The 16,687-nt window shown below is 46.8% G+C and overlaps 1 long non-coding RNA gene and 1 pseudogene across 3 annotated transcripts in view; both read left to right on the top strand.

Annotated features, from left to right (window-relative positions):
- Positions 1-16,687, top strand: part of LOC125542558 (uncharacterized) — a 51,283-nt gene that overhangs the window by 27,673 nt on the left and 6,923 nt on the right. The gene's annotated exons all lie outside the window — the stretch shown is intronic.
- Positions 36-15,615, top strand: LOC147978242 (uncharacterized; annotated as a pseudogene).

The following is a 16,687-nucleotide window of genomic DNA, read 5'->3' on the forward strand; positions in this document are numbered from 1 at the left end:
GGCGTTTGGGCCGCTGCTAGAGGCATCCGACAACCATGGCCCACCCGAAACCATCTCACTCACCCGTGGAGGTGGAGATGGAGGCCAAGCAGGACGCGGTGCCGAAGGAGGAGGACGAAGATGATGCGGGCGAGGCGGATCCAGCCTTCGGCTGCTGGCTTCGCCGTGGCGGAGTGGGAGCTGGTCCAAGTAGAGGAGGCGACAGAGCAATAGGCCATCCTTGAGTGCATCTAGGTGGAGGCCAACAACCGCTTCCTCCACTAGTGGGAGGCGAAGATCGACGAGATGTTCACCGATCTGGAGCAGGAGGAGGAGGAGCCAGAGTTGCGGCAGGCGACCATCTACCTGAAGCCCAGCAGAAGATCGTTGACATCTCCGAGCTTAGGTTATCTACGTAGTACGTAGATTTTATTTTGCATGCTCTGTATGGATTTGAAATTTCTAATTTGAGATAGTTGGATGTGGTGAAGGAAATATGAGGGATGACCCGACACTGCCGGCAGACACACCTGTTACTTCGACGGACGTATAGGATGTCGAATTTGCCAAGTCTAGGCTAGCATCCGGCTTTGCACAACGGTTATGCGTTAGTTTTCGGGGAAAGTACCTAGTACTGTATACAACATGCACTGGTAGAAAAAGGGCCTGTAGTCCCGGTTCGTAAGCGCCTTTAGTCCCGGTTCTGGAACCGGGACTAAAGTGTCGGTACTGATGCCTCTCCCCTTTAGTCCCGGTTCAATCCAAAACCGGGATAGATGGGCCTTCACGTGGCCTGTGCGTGGAGCCCAGGCAGGAGACCCTTTGGTCCCAGTTGGTGGCACCAACCGGGACCAATAGGCATCCACGCGTCAGCATTTCTGTGGCTGGGGTTTTTGTTTTTTTTAAAGGGGGGGGGGGGGGGTTGGGGGTTTTGGGGGGTTAATTTAGGTGTTTCATATATTGTGTTAGGTAGCTATAATTAATAGAGAGAAGTGTCCTCTCTTATGTCCGTGCTTGGTCGACGCTACGTACTATACATACGTATAGAGAGGACTAGACACGCTAGCTAGCTAGTAAGCAAACGAAGGAAACAGAAGATCGTCATGAACATATATGCATACAGAGAGAAGTGATATCGACCACCTCTCCTTCTCCGAGAGATTGGTCGAACAACAAGTTCTCGTATATCTATCCGACACTACCGGCTACATATATACAATAATTATCTCTTAAAAATATAATCATACGGACTCATGGTCCACATAGTATTCTCCGTCTTCAGCGATCACGTGGTCAAGAAAGAATGCCGCCAATTCCTCTTGAATTGCTCGCATGCGAGCTGGTGCTAGGAGTTCATCCCGCTTCCGAAACATCTAATTTGAAGAAGGGGGTCAATACATATATATATATATATATATATATATGAATGAATGAAACTCAACACAGATGATGGTAATAAAATAAAATTATGAATGTTGTTATTTACGTACTTCATATTGTTCGTCAGAGTACCCGCCCCGCTCACAGGTCGTGTGGCGGATGGACTCGCAGACGTAGTATCCACAGAAATCATTCCCTTATTCCTGCCACAACCACTTTACAAGAAATAGAGGTCAATCAAACTGATAAGCAAGAATGCTAAATGGTATTGATGAAACTAGCGCTTGAATCACTAGCTAGGAGATGCGCGGAACATGCTACTATAGTACTTACTTTCGGGTGTCTAAATTCCAGCTCCTTCGGCAGTCCCGGAACTTTTCTGGTGAATTTTCTCCAAACCCTGCCGGACAAAGAAAACAATTACTTGATATCAGGAAATGAACAAAGTTGCTGATATGGTGGATAATGATCGATTTAACTTACTTCTTGAGGATTTCAGTCATGTCCGCATACTCCTGGGGATCTTTTCGTTTAGAGTCCAAGACAGTTACTACTCCCCGCTCAAGCCTAATCTCTAGGAGAATATAGTGGTACCTGCGCACGCATGCATAACTCATCAATTACATTACTATAACCTGGACTAATATATTATGGGAATCGAATATGCACAAGACAGTAACACTCACTTGAAGTTGTAAGGAAAGAGTATTATATCTTTGTTTTCATTTTTTTGAATGATCGTAGCAAGTTGGCCTCGGTATCTTCAGGACGATGTTCAACCTCAGTTGCATCTATGAGATATGTGTTAACGAACCCAATATCACCGATTTATCTTTTCTTCAATTCGGCGATCTTCAATCTGCATAATATAGTGAGAATAATTATAAATACATGCAATGAAAGAGATGAGCTATATAGAGAGACTTAATGACAGAAGTAGTAGTACTTACAGACAATAGCAGGTGACCATTGTTTTATCGAGGGCCAATTGATTGAAAAACTGATAGAACTCCTCAAATGGAATAGACAATAGTTCAATTCCAACGAGGTCATGCTCCGGTTTAACTCTCGCATACAAAGTACTCCTCCCCCCAGACTATCTGCAAATTTTCAAGTACCAATCATGTAATCTTCGCATCATCGTTGTTAAAGATTTTTCATCTTTGACGAGAGGCTTCCCGTACTCGTATTTGTGTATCTGCACCTCCATGGGATCATAATGTACATCGTCGGGCAGGTAATCATCAACATTGCAATAACCGGGCACCATCCTCGGATCGACGATGTCGCTAGGCACCTTGAGCGGGGGGCACGATTGCTTCGCTTGTTCGCCGAGCTGGGCAATTTGTTTCCCAGCTACTCGTCGTTCTTTCAGCCTTTGATCACTGACTATACTTCCCGACCGCTCCGCTTCGGCCCATGTCTTTGCAATAATGCGCTCATAGTTGCCTTTCGGTGGAGACTTGGGTGGTTTTGCCAGGGCAGCCAGAGTGCGCTTCACTTTCACCGGATCTACCTTCTTCTCCGGAGGTGGATGTCTCTTTGCTTTCAACCCTTTAAACCAGTCATCCACTTCGGTTCGCGCGATCTTCGCGTTCTCCTCCGGGGTCCTCTCGTATGGTAACTTCTGTGGACTCTTCAGAGAAGGACCGAATCTGTATGTCCTCCAGCCTCTGGTTGTACTGCTAGACGCCGGCCGAGCAGACGGAGCGGTTGTCTTCTTTACTTGCTTACGAGACGGAGGAGAAGGACTACGACGCGCCGGAGCAGCTGCCGGAGCGGCGGCGGGTCTCTTCCGCCCTTGCTGACGAGGCGAAGAAGGAGGAGGCTGGCTGCTCGGGCGCGCCGACGCAGGCGGAGAAGGAGGCGGAGTGCCGCCACGCGCCGGAGAAGGAGCCGGCCGAGGGCCCTGATCGTCACTCGCCAGAGGATGAGGCGGTGGAGGAGGCGGAGTGCTCTGACTCGCCGGAGGAGGAGGAGGAGGCGGAGGCGTCCAGTTCGGAAGGTTGACGAGCTCCTTCCGCCATAGGCATGGAGTCTTCAGAGCAAACCCCACCCGAGTCTCCCCTTCACCGGTAGGGTGGTCAAGCTGGAGGTCCTCAAATCCCTCCGTTATTTCATCCACCATCACCCTAGCATATCCTTCTGGAATCAGCCGGCATTGAAAAGTTGCGCCGGGTTCAGTAGGATAAACAGAGCCAACAGCAGCCTTGACCTTCAAATTCATCCGTTGCGTCATAAGGTGGCAATTTTGAGACTCCGTGATAGAATCCACGGGATAGCTGGCAGGATCCGTCAAGGCATGCTCCGGCTGAAGCAGCTCGGTGGAAGCCACGCTGCTTCTGCGCTGAGATGGCGGGGTAGCTTCGGGGGAAGCTTCGGCAGTACGTTTGCTGCGATTTGCTTCTCGTTCCTCTATCGCGTCTACCCTTGCTTGCAGCGCCTGCATTTGGGTCTGCTGCACTTTTTTCCTCCTCTCATGGGATTTGTAACCGCCTGCGTCCGGAAACCCAACCTTCCACGGAATGGAGCCTGGCGTGCCTCGTGTCCGTCCAGGGTGCTCAGGATTCCCGAGGGCCATTGTGAGCTCGTCGTTCTCTCTGTTTGAAAAGAACGTCCCTTCCTGCGCTGCTTCGATATACTACTTAAGCTTCCTGACTGGTATGTCCATTTGATCATTCGTCCAAATGCACTTCCCTGTTACAGGGTCCAAGGTTCCGCCAGCCCCGAAGAACCAAGTCCGGCAACGGTCTGGCCAGTTAATTGTCTCTGGTTCGATCCCTTTATCAACCAGATCATTCTCAGTCTTGGCCCACTTAGGCCGGGCTACGAGGTAGCCACCTGACCCCGTGCGATGGTGAAGCTTCTTCTTCGCAACATTTTGCTTGTTTGTCGCTGACATCTTGTTACTCTTTTCCGATGTCTTGTGGGCCACAAATGCGGGCCAGTGATCTCTGATCTTCTCATATCTGCCCTTGAATTCTGGTGTCTCATTATTTTCGACAAACTTATTCAGCTCTTTCTTCCACCTCCTGAATAGTTCTGCCATCCTCTTAAGAGCAAAAGACTTGATTAATTGCTCTTTAACTGGGTTCTGTGGATTATCCTCTGGCGGTAGGGTGAAATTTGACTTCAGCTCAGTCCAAAGATCATTTTTTGCATATCATTGACATAAGACACCTCAGGGTCTTCTGTACCCGGCTTAAACCATTGCTGGATGCTTATCGGGATCTTGTCCCTAACCAGAACCCCGCACTGAGCAACAAATGCGTTCTTTGTTCGGATGGGTTCAATCGGTTGGCCGTCGGGCGCGATTGCTATGATCTCAAACCTTTCATCCGAGCTCAACTTTTTCTTCACGCCTCGTCTCTTTACCGAAGTTGTGCTCGATCCGGAGGGCTAGAAAAAAGAACAAAGACTTAATTAACATGTGTACATACCAAAACAATGAATGCATCAATCAGCTAGTCAGCACAGGCTTAACTAATATATATACCTGGCCGGACTCGGTTCGGTCACCGGAGCCGTCATCACGGTCTCCTTCTTGCACCGGCATTGGGTCACCGGAGCCGTCCTCATGTTCTTCTTCTTGCACCGGCATTAGGTCACCGTAGCCAGCTTCTTCACCCTCTCCTTCCAGACCATCGGTGTCGTTGAGAAACAACGAGACGGCATCACTTCCTTCTGCGATTATGTCCCTCAACAACGCTTCTTTTGCTTCATCTCGGGCGGTGTCCATAGTTTCTACAAATATTTACAACATGGCAATTATTATTCAAACATGACAGATGGATATATTAGTGGCAAACGTAGAACTAGCTACCTAATCATAGTAAGGAATCATATATATTAATTAGTGGCCTCGACGCTGCTTCTCTAGGGTTTGGGGTGGCCTCGACAACGCTTCAAGGGTTTGGGGTGGCCTCGAGAACGCTTCAAGGAGGGGGTAATATCGACCCCCCCCCCCCCCGTGTTGAAGCTATCGGGAGGGGGTATATATCGACAACGACAACACTACATCTATGTCCCTCGACGACCCTCATTCCCGATAAAAAAAAGAGGAAGAAGAAGAAAAAAAAAGAGGAGAAGAAAGAATAAAGGAGAAGATCTCCTCTATTCTTTCTTCTCCTCTTTTTTTTTCTTCTTCCTCTTCTTTTTTTATCCTCTTCTTCCTCTCATGTTCGAGAGGATCGCCGAGGGGTCGGGAGGTTGCCTAGTGTCAAAGGATTCAACAAAACCATGTCTTCATCATTAGGCGAAAGTAACATGTGCATGATGGTACGAAGCTCTCCAAGGTTATTTTGGAACGGAGTCTAAGATAGGATAATTCGCTTTTTGGTACAAAGTTCAGCAAGAACCTTCCAAATATCGTTATTTGGAAGGCCTTTGCTGAAATTCATACAGGAAGGCAAATTATCCTATCCAGGACACCATTCCAAAATAATTTTGGAGGACTTCGTCATGCCCTGGTTACTTCCGGCTAATGATGAAGCCATGGATTTCTTCAATACTTTGACACTAGGAAACCTCTCTCGACCCCTCTGCGATCCTCGACACCTCGAACCCTCGACGACCCTGGAACCCTCGACCCCTAGACGACCCTGAAATAAAAAGAGGAGAAGAAGAAAGGAATATCTAGAGGAGAAGATCGAAGAAAAAAAAGAAGAAAAAAAGAGGAGAAGAAGAAAGGAATACATTCTATTTTCTCTTCTTCTCCTCTATTCCTTTCTTCTTCTCCTCTTCTTTTTTTTCTTTTTCTTATTTATTTTTCCCCTTCTTCCTCTCCTCTTCTTCTCCTTTATTCCTCTTCTTATTTTCCTTTTTCCTCTCCTTCTTTTTCTTCTTTTTCCTTCTTTCTAGCTAGATATATAAAACTTTTCTAAAAATGTAACTTTTGCATATATACATGGAAAAAATTGTTATCGGGGTGGGAGTATATCGACCCCCCCCCCTCGACCCTCTTTTACTTCTTCTTCCTTCTTCCTTCTTCCTCTTTTCTTCTCCAACACAAAACACATCTCATCTCATCTCATTTCATCCAAAAATAATTCTTTGCATATGAACATACATACATTTACTTTTTTTCTTAAATGTTACCTATGAACATTTTCTTAAATGAGCATATGAACATTTTTTGCATATGAACATACATACATTTCTTGGTAACAAAAAAAATGCAAAAACGAGCATTATATATACAGCATATACAGAGCATTATACAGTGAACATACATACATACATACATACAATGAGCATATACATGAGCATTATACGGTGACGGCAACGATGGTTGGCGGTGGCGCGCGCTTACGGATGACGTGCGGGGACGGCAATGAGAAGGAAAAGGGGAGGAGGCAGGGGCTCACAGCGCGGGGAGGGGTCGAGGTCGCCGGCCGGAATCGGTGCGGGCGACGATGACAGCGTCGGTGGGGGCGGCGGGCGGCTTCGGGGCGGCCTGGCGAGCAGGGGAGTTCGAGGCGACGGCGGGGGCGGCGAGGGAGCCGGCGCGCGGGGGCGGGACGGGGCAGGGGCAGGGCGACGGCGACGAGGAGCGGGCGGCGATGGCGAGCACGGGGCAGGGGCGCGGGGCGACGGCGACGGCGAGCATGGGCAGCCTGGCGGCGTCGGGGGCAAATGGTCGATGAGAAACTGAAAATTTCCTAAGTCCTGCTTATATACACAGAGTATTGGTCCCGGTTCGTGGCATCAACCGGGACCAATGCCACCTTTAGTCCCGGTTGGTGCCACCAACCGGGACCATAGGTCTCTTTTCAGCAGCCGAAAGGGCGGGAAGGAGAGGCCTATGGTCCCGGTTGGTGGCACCAACCGGGACTAAAGGGTGGTATTGGTCACGGTTGGCCCTGCTGCCCCGCGCCCAAAAGTTTAGTCCCACCTCGCTAGTTGAGAGGGCTTGGAAGTGGTTTATAAGCGCTGCTGCGCCCACCCTCCCGAGCTCCTCTTAACTGTAGGCTTTCGGGCCTAATCTGTCACTGCAATGCCTGTGGGCCTACTGGGCCTGCTGCGGGCCTGAATCCTGGCCCATGGTAGGGTTTCTAGTCGTATTTAGGCCGTGGTGGCCCAGTAGGTGGCATTTTTTTTGTTTTTTTGTTGCTTTATTTATTTTCTTTTGTTTTTTGCTTTATTTTTTAATCCTTTATGCTTTTAGTTTTAGAAAAATTATAAACTTCTTGTTAATGCCATTAGTTTTCAAATTTGAAAACACTTTTTTAGTTTTTTTGTTTTCTTTGTTGCTTTATTTATTTTATTTTGTGATTAACTTTACTATAAAAATAATTTTTTCCTGTTTTTTTATTTGTTTTTTGCATTATTTTTTTTGTTTTTTGCTTTAATTTTTAATTTTGTTTGCTTTTAGGTTAGCAAAATTATAAACTTTCTGTTAGTGCCATTAGTTTTAGAAAAATTATAAACTTTCTGTTAGTGCCATTAGTTTTCAAATTTGAAAACACTTTTTCAGTTATTTTGTTTTCTTTGTTGCTTTATTTATTTTATTTTCTGATTAACTTTACTATAAAAATAGTTTTTTCTTGTTTTTTTGATTTGTTTTTTGCATTATTTATTTTCTGTTAGTGCCATTAGTTTTAGAAAGTTGAAAGTTGGCATGGGCGAGGGACTAATGGTCATGGTATTACGAGGGCCGAACCATAAGACATGAAAGCATTTCAAATGAACTCTGAAAAAGTTGAAAGTTGGGATGGTATCATAATTTCACCCACATAGCATGTGCATGTACAAAACGGACAATGGTAGCATGTTCATGTATTACAAAGTTGCGGGAGAAAGTCTTCACTTTTTCTTCGCTTGTGTCATTTGCTTATTGCACCGTAACCATGGATAATCTTCATTGTTTATCAGGATGCTTGGGTCAGCCTTGACATTGAAGGGAGGAATTTCATGAAACTTTTCATAATGTTCAGACATGTCTGTCTTGCCGTCCACTCCCAGGATGTCCCTTTTTCCTGAAAGAACTATGTGGCGCTTTGGCTCATCGTATGATGTATTCGCTTCCTTCTCTTTTCTTTTTCTCGGTTTGATAGACATGTCCTTCACATAGATAACCTATGCCACATCATTGGCTAGGACGAATGGTTCGTCAGTGTACCCATGATTTTTCATATCCACTGTTGTCATTCCATACTGTGGGTCTACTTGTACCCCGCCGCCTAACAGATTGACCCATTTGCACTTAAACAAAGGGACCTTAAAATCAGGTTCGTAGTCAAGTTCCCATATGTCCACTATGTAACCATAATATGTGTCCTTTCCGCTCTCGGTTGCTGCATCAAAGCGGACACCGCTGTTTTGGTTGGTGCTCTTTTAATCTTGGGCGATCGTGTAAAATGTATTCCCATTTATCTCGTATCCTTTGTAAGTCAATACAGTCAAAGATGGTCCCCTGGACAACAAGTACAACTCATCACAAACAGTGTTGTCACCTCTGAGACGTGTTTCCAACCAACTGCTGAAAGTCCTGATGTGTTCACATGTAATCCAGTCGTCGCACTGCTCCGGGTGTTTGGAGCGCAGACTACTCTTGTGTTCATTGACATACGGGGTCACCAAGGTAGAGTTCTGTAGAACTGTGTAGTGTGCTTGAGACCAAGAATATCCGTCCCTGCATATTATTGAGTCTCTTCCAAGAGTGCCTTTTCCAGTCAGTCTCCCCTCCTACCGCGATTTAGGGAGACCTATCTTGTTAAGGCCAGGAATGAAGTCAACACAAAACCCGATAACATCCTCAGTTTGATGGCCCATGGTGATGCTTCCTTCTAGCCTAGCGCGGTTACGGACATATTTCTTTAGGACTCCCATGAACCTCTCAAAGGGGAACATATTGTGTAGAAATACGGGCCCCAGGATGACAATCTCGTCGACTAGATGAACTAGGACGTGCGTCATGATATTGAAGAAGGATGGTGGGAACACCAGCTCGAAACTGACAAGACATTGCGCCACATCACTCCTTAGCCTTGGTACGATTTCTGGATCGATCACCTTTTGAGAGATTGCATTGAGGAATGCACATAGCTTCACAATGGCTAATCGGACGTTTTCTGGTAGAAGCCCCCTCAATGCAACCGGAAGCAGTTGCGTCATAATCACGTGGCAGTCATGAGACTTTAGGTTCTGAAACTTTTTCTCTGGCATATTTATTATTCCCTTTATATCCGACGAGAAGCCAGTAGAGACCTTCATACTGAGCAGGCATTCAAAGAAGATTTTTTTCTCTTCTTTCGTAAGAGCGTAGCTGGCAGGACCTTTATACTGCTTCGGAGGCATGCCGTCTTTTTCGTACAAACGTTGCAGGTCCTCCCGTGCCTCAGGTGTATCTTTTGTCTTCCCATACACACCCAAGAAGCCTAGCAGGTTCACGCAAAGGTTCTTCGTCACGTGCATCACGTCGATTGAGGAGCAGGGCCGGTCCATACATATTCGGGGCCCTGGGGCGAGACGACAAAATGGGGCCCTTGTGGACAAATAAAAATTTAGAATATATTGTATTTCGAAAGCAATTTAGTAGATAACATAGATTGATGGTCTTTGAACTAAAAAGCACATGCCACAAATTATTTATTTGTAACGATCCATAGAACTACTATATCATAATAGTATGGAAACAATATAATTCTACAAAAGATTGCTCTTGTAAGCGGCACAAAGAGACCATCATCTTGCTCTTCTAAGTGTGAAAACCTTGTCAAAACTAATAGAAACTTGAAGCGTTTGTGTTATCATGAGATATAATGTTAATGCATGAGAACTTACATCAGTTTCTATTCTCTTCAATCTGTTCGTCAATCGATGTCTTCACCCAAAGAAAATGTCTCCAAAGCTTCCTGAATATGATAATCAGATCTTGTTGTTTCTCCTAACACTTCTGGAAGAAAAGTCATCAATAACCACTTCAATATTTATTTCATCCAACTTTTCTTTCTCAATGCATAATGTAGCAAGACCATTCAACCTTTCCTGTGACATTGATGATTTCAAATAGTTTCCCAATAACTTGAACTTTTGAGAAACTGTGTTAAGCTTATGCTACAATGACTGACCAGTGCAGGAAATAAAATTCGATAAGCTATAAATATATTTGGACAAGAGTCTATGTCTCTAACAAACAAACCACCGTAACACGCAATGGCACAAACGATTCTGGTAGAACTACCTGTTCTAAAAAAATGTCAATCGAACCTTTCTGGGTTCTACCAGTTCATCTCTCTATTTTTTTCACTTCCTTTTGTCACTGATAAACATTTTCGAGAAGATATGTCACCAAAAAATTGGAGAAAAACAGTCAATACATGGAACAAAAGCACCTGAATATCAGCATATGGCTTGATGTCGAATTGTTGATGTAGCATCCCAGATCTACAAGGCTGCAACACTCATTCCCCGCCCCCCCTTCTCATCCCTGGATCCAATGAAGTTTTGAAGAAAAGGCCAACAGAAGAGTGGGAACTAGGAAGAGAAGAATTGGAGATGTCAGATGGAGCAATCAGAGGCGGAGCACCGGGCTATTTAACAGCAAATCAAAAGAATACTTGATTAAGGGAAGGAGGTAGATGTACCATCTCTGATATGATGATCCCTCAAACGTCTACTTGATGGGGAATTGTGAGGATGCAAAGAGAGATGATTGGGAAGGGAATAGCACTGTTGATCTCCACTAATGGATGCAAGGAGCGGCGCCTCGAATTTGGAAGTGCACGGGAGCGGTGGCGCTGTTGTCTAGGGTTTGGAGAAATTTGGGGGAGGAGCCGAGGAGGCGAGGAGACTAGAGCCGAGGAGGTCGATGAATGCTGCAACAGCGTAGCGAACCCATCGATTATTTTGGTCCCTGAGTGCTAGCTACGTGGTGGGCTTGGGCCTTGTTTTTTCCTCTTATTTTTCTAGATCTAAAGAAGAAACATCATAATATGTGTATACTGTACTACTACTTGGGCCGGGGCCCCTACCTCCCAGGGGCCCAGGGCGGTCGCCCCGTTGCCCCGGCCTATGGGCCGGCCTTGTTGAGGAGCGGACCTCTTGGTCTTTCCAGTAGGGTAGGTCCCAAAATATAGATTTCTTCTTCCACATGGGTGCGTGTCCCTCAGCGTCATTCGGAACAGCTAGTCCACCGGGACCCTTTCCAAAGATTACATAGTGTAAATCATTGACCATAGCAAGCGCGTGATCACCGATGCGCATGGCGGGCTTCTTCCGGTGATCTGCCTCGCCTTTGAAATGCTTGCCTTTCTTTCGACATTGATGGTTGGTCGGAAGAAATCGACGATGGCCCAGGTACACATTCTTCCTGCATTTGTCCAGGTATATACTTTCAGTGACATCTAAACAGTGCGTGCATGCGTGGTATCCTTTGTTTGTCTGTCCTGAAAGGTTACTGAGAGCGGGCCAATCGTTAATGGTCACGAATAGCAATGCCTTAAGGTTAAATTCCTCCTGTCTGTGCTCATCCCACGTACGTACACCGTTTTCATTCCACAGTTGTAAAAGTTCTTCAACTAATGGCCTTAGGTACACATCAATTTCGTTGCCGGGTTGCTTAGGGCCTTGGATGAGAACAGGCATCATAATGAACTTCCGCTTCATGCACATCCAAGGAGGAAGATTATACATACATAGAGTCATGGGCCAGGTGCTGTGATTGCTGCTCTGCTCCCCGAAAGGATTAATGTCATCCGCGCTTAAAGCAAATCATATATTCCTTGGGTCCTTTGCAAACTCATCCCAGTACTTTCTCTCGATTTTTCTACACTGCGTCCCGTCAGCGGGTGCTCTCAACTTCCCATCTTTCTTTCGGTTCTCACTGTGCCATCGCATGAACTTGGCATGCTCTTCGTTTCTGAACAGACGTTTCAACCGTGGTATTATAGGAGCATACCACATCACCTTCGCAGGAACCCTCTTCCTGGGGGGCTCGCCGTCAACATCACCAGGGTCATCTCGTCTGATCTTATACCGCAATGCACCGCATACCGGGCATGCGTTCAGATCCTTGTATGCACCGCGGTAGAGGATGCAGTCATTAGGGCATGCATGTATCTTCTCCACCTCCAATCCTAGAGGGCATACGACCTTCTTTGCTGCGTATGTACTGTCGGGCAATTCGTTATCCTTTGGAAGCTTCTTCTTCAATATTTTCAGTAGCTTCTCAAATCCTTTGTCAGCCACAGCATTCTCTGCCTTCCACTGCAGCAATTCCAGTACGGTACCGAGCTTTGTGTTGCCATCTTCGCAATTGGGGTACAACCCTTTTTTGTGATCCTCTAACATGCGATCGAACTTCAGCTTCTTCTTTTCACTTTCGCATTGCGTCCTTGCATCGACAATGACCCGGGGGAGATCACAATCATCAGGCATATCGTCTGGTTCCTTGTGATCTTCAGCAGCTTCACCCGTTGCAGCATCATTGGGCACATCGTCTGGTTCCTCTTGATCTTCACCAGCTCCCCCCGTTGCAGCATCACCGTATTCAGGGGGCACATAGTTGTCATCGTACTCTTCTTCTTCGCCGTCTTCCATCATAACCCCTATTTCTCCGTGCCTCGTCCAAACATTATAGTGTGGCATGAAACCCTTGTAAAGCAGGTGGGAGTGAAGGATTTTCCGGTTAGAATAAGACCTCGTATTCCCACATTCAGTGCATGGACAACACATAAAACCATTCTGCTTGTTTGCCTCAGCCGCTTCGAGAAACTCATGCACGCCATTAATGTACTCGCGGGTGTGTCTGTCACCGTACATCTATTGCCGGTTCATCTGCGTGCATTATATATAATTAAGTGTCCAAATTAATAGAAGTTCATCATCACATTAAAACCAAAGTGTATACATAGTTCTCATCTAACAACATATAGCTCTCCAGAGCATCTAATTAATTAAACCACACATTGAAACTATGTAAAACATTTCAATGCGAAAACAAATGCGATCATAATCGCAACCAAGGTAACAATTGATCCAACGGCATAATGATACCAAGCCTCTGTATCAATGGCATATTTTCTAATCTTTCTAATATTCAAGCGCATTGCATCCATCTTGATCTTGTGATCATCGACGACATCCGCAACATGCAACTCCAATATCATCTTCTCCTCCTCAATTTTTTTTATTTTTTCCTTCAACAAATTGTTTTCTTCTTCAACTAAATTTAACCTCTCGACAATAGGGTCGGTTGGCATTTTCGATTCACATACATCCTACATAAATAATATCTATGTCACGTTGGTCGGCATAATTTTCATAAACAATAAATGAACCAATAGTTATAAAGATAATATATATACCACATCCAAATCATAGACATGACGAGGGCCGACGGGGGGGGGGGGGGGGAAACCAAAACCATCGCACTATATAAGATGCAATAATAAAAGTAAGCAAATAATACAAGTATCTATGTAAACATGCAAGAATATTTTTCCTTTCAGAAAGAAGATAAAACAAGAGGCTCGCCACGGTGGTGCCGGCGATGAGCTCGGCGCGGGTGATCGACGGCGATGAAGATGGGGACGGGGCGTGACGGACCACTAAACCTAGACAAATATTATGGAAAATGGAGTTTGGAGGTCGAGCTTGGAGAGGAGAAAGCTTAAGTAGTGTGGCTCGGGCATTCCATCGAACACCTTGTGTGCATAGGAGGTGAGCTAGAACACCACCAAGCCCTCTCCCCCTCGGCCAGAGAAAAACAGAGCACTGGGGTGCTCTGCTCGCGAGCGAGGGGTATATATAGGCACCTCATTGGTCCCATGAGCCGGGACTAAAGGGGAGTCTTTGGTCCCGGTTCAAGCCACCAACCGGGATCAATGGTGGTGGGCCAGGAGCGAGGCCCATTGGTCCCGGTTCATCCCACCAACCGGGACCAAAAGGTCCAGATGAACCGGGACCAATGGCCCACGTGGCCCGGCCGGCCTCCTGGACTCACGAACCGGGACCAATGCCCACATTGATCCCGGTTCTGGATTGAACCGGGACTAATGGGCTGAGCCGGCCTGGACCAAAGCCCTGTTTTCTACTAGTGATGGAACGTAAACTTGTACTTTTCCATTTATATTGAGATACTAAAATCTGCAAGGTGAAATTAATTAGCTAATCCTAAATAGTATTGCTGCCACTGCTTAGAGAGAGATTAAGGTATCAGGTATGCATCAATAACTGAGAGGCGTTGACAGAGTGAAGTAAACGGAGGACTGTATTCAATTTAATAGTATATTATTACACCGTATAAAAGAGGTATGAGGTAAGGGCATTTCTAACCGATTCCCAATAAATACTGGAGTATCCGGTGGAGTAAACCTTTAATAGAGTAAATTTATTCCGGTAAGTTTTGACCGGACATAGCCGAACTCCTAAATTTAATGGAGTAAACTTACATTTTGGTTTATGCATTACGTCGAACATCTACTATGCATGTCCACGATGATGGTGACCGCACCAGATAAAACCTCAATGCGCAGGCTGCAAAGTTCCTTTATGGAGTGGAGGAGCTGCTCTAGGAGCTCATCGACGCCGCGGAGACCATCTACACAACTTGCTCGAGGCTGTGTCATGTGGCATGGATTTACTCCTCCTTGGCCCCGCCGCCAAGATCGTCAACAGCCTCTTCAACGGCCCTGGGCCGCTCGCGGGCGCCATCGACGTTGCCTTCTACTAGCCAAGGCTAGAGGCGGGCCACTCCAGGGGGGCCATCACGAGCGCGGGTACCTCGTCGATGCCGTCCACACCGACGTCGGGCACCACTTCAACCTCTACGTCACGACTCTCGGTCTCGATGCCCTCCCCGGTGGCCAATGCGCTTTCGAGCTATGGGTCGCCATCCACAACCCAACCGACGTGCAGGCAAGGGTGGTGCTGCAGAGGCTGAACGTCGCCGTCGAGAGGAGCCTTACGGCTGACCTCTCCGTCCGTCTTTGCGGGATCAAGCCCACGTCACGGGTGCGAGCCGGGGCCGTGCCGCTCGTGCCGTTGGTGGGGATGATGCTGCAGTTGACCATCCGCGCAGTCGACGACATGCTGGTGGTGCTGCACAGAGCGCTGGAGCAGGGGAGAGGCGAGCAGGAGCAGCACGGGCTCGTGGGGGCGGCTATGGGGGCACGCGGAAGTATGGTGTGTCGTCGGAGCTCGTCCATGGCAGTTGCTGCACCAGCATGGGTGCGGGGGGAGGGGGGGGGAGGGAGTGAGGATGGGGGTGGCGTGGGAGGGGGCAGGTGGGAAGGAGAGCGGACGGGCAGATAAATTTTACTCCCGACCATTTCGATGGAGTATATTTAGGGAAATGGTTGGGACCGAAGTATACTTTTTACTCCCTTAATTAAGGTGGACTGGGGATCGGTTAGGTGCGTGTTAGAGGAGTAAAATCAAAATTTTATTCCTCTACCGCCGGATAAGGGATCGGTTAGAAATACCTTAAGTGCTCCCTTTGTAAAGAAATATACAACCTTTAAGATCATTAAAAGTGATCTTAAAGGTCTTATGTATTTTTTACAGAGGGAAGTAATAATATAAGCTATAGAAGTTGTGCATACACCTCAGAAGTAGTTCCATCAAAAGAAGCTTAATTAGAACAATTTGTTACCTCTACGGTACTAATGTGCATCACAACACCAAAATGCATTTCAGTTTGTTGTGCTAGCATACAGGTTGCTTAAGAGCCATTTATGCATGTGCAGTGCAACGGTTTAAGCCCCCGAAGTGTAAACATAGGGGGAGGCAAGAGACAATTATAATAAGCTTAAACACTTCGTGCTAGCTACATGGTCAGCTGTCTGTCTTGTGCGTGCAGGGCCGGCCCATAGGCCGGGGCAACGGGGCGACCGCCCTGGGCCCCTGGGAAGTAGGGGCCCGGGCCCAGGTAGTAGTACAGTATACACATATTATGATGTTTCTTCTTTAGATCCAAAAAAATAAGAGGGAAAAACAAGGCCCAAGCCCACCACGTAGCTAGCACTCAGCGACCAAAATAATCGATGGGTTCGCTACGCTGTTGCAGCATTCATCGACCTCCTCGGCTCTAGTCTCCTCGCCTCCTCGGCTTCTCCCCCAAATTTCTCCAAACCCTAGACAACAGCGCCACCGCTCCCGTGCACTTCCAAATTCGAGGCGCTGCTCCTTGCATCCATTAGTGGAGATCAACAGTGCTATTCCCTTCCCAATCATCTCTCTTTGCATCCTCACAATTCCCCATCAAGTAGACGTTTGAGGGATCATCATATCAGAGATGGTACGTCTACCTCCTTCCCTTAATCAAGTATTCTTTTGATTTGCTGTTAAATAGCCCGGTGCTCCGCCTCCGATTGCTCCATCTGAC

Source organism: Triticum urartu, chromosome 3A (assembly GCF_056163025.1).
Source record: "Triticum urartu cultivar PI428250 chromosome 3A, HENAU_Tu73, whole genome shotgun sequence".
In the NCBI taxonomy this organism is placed as follows: domain Eukaryota; kingdom Viridiplantae; phylum Streptophyta; class Magnoliopsida; order Poales; family Poaceae; genus Triticum; species Triticum urartu.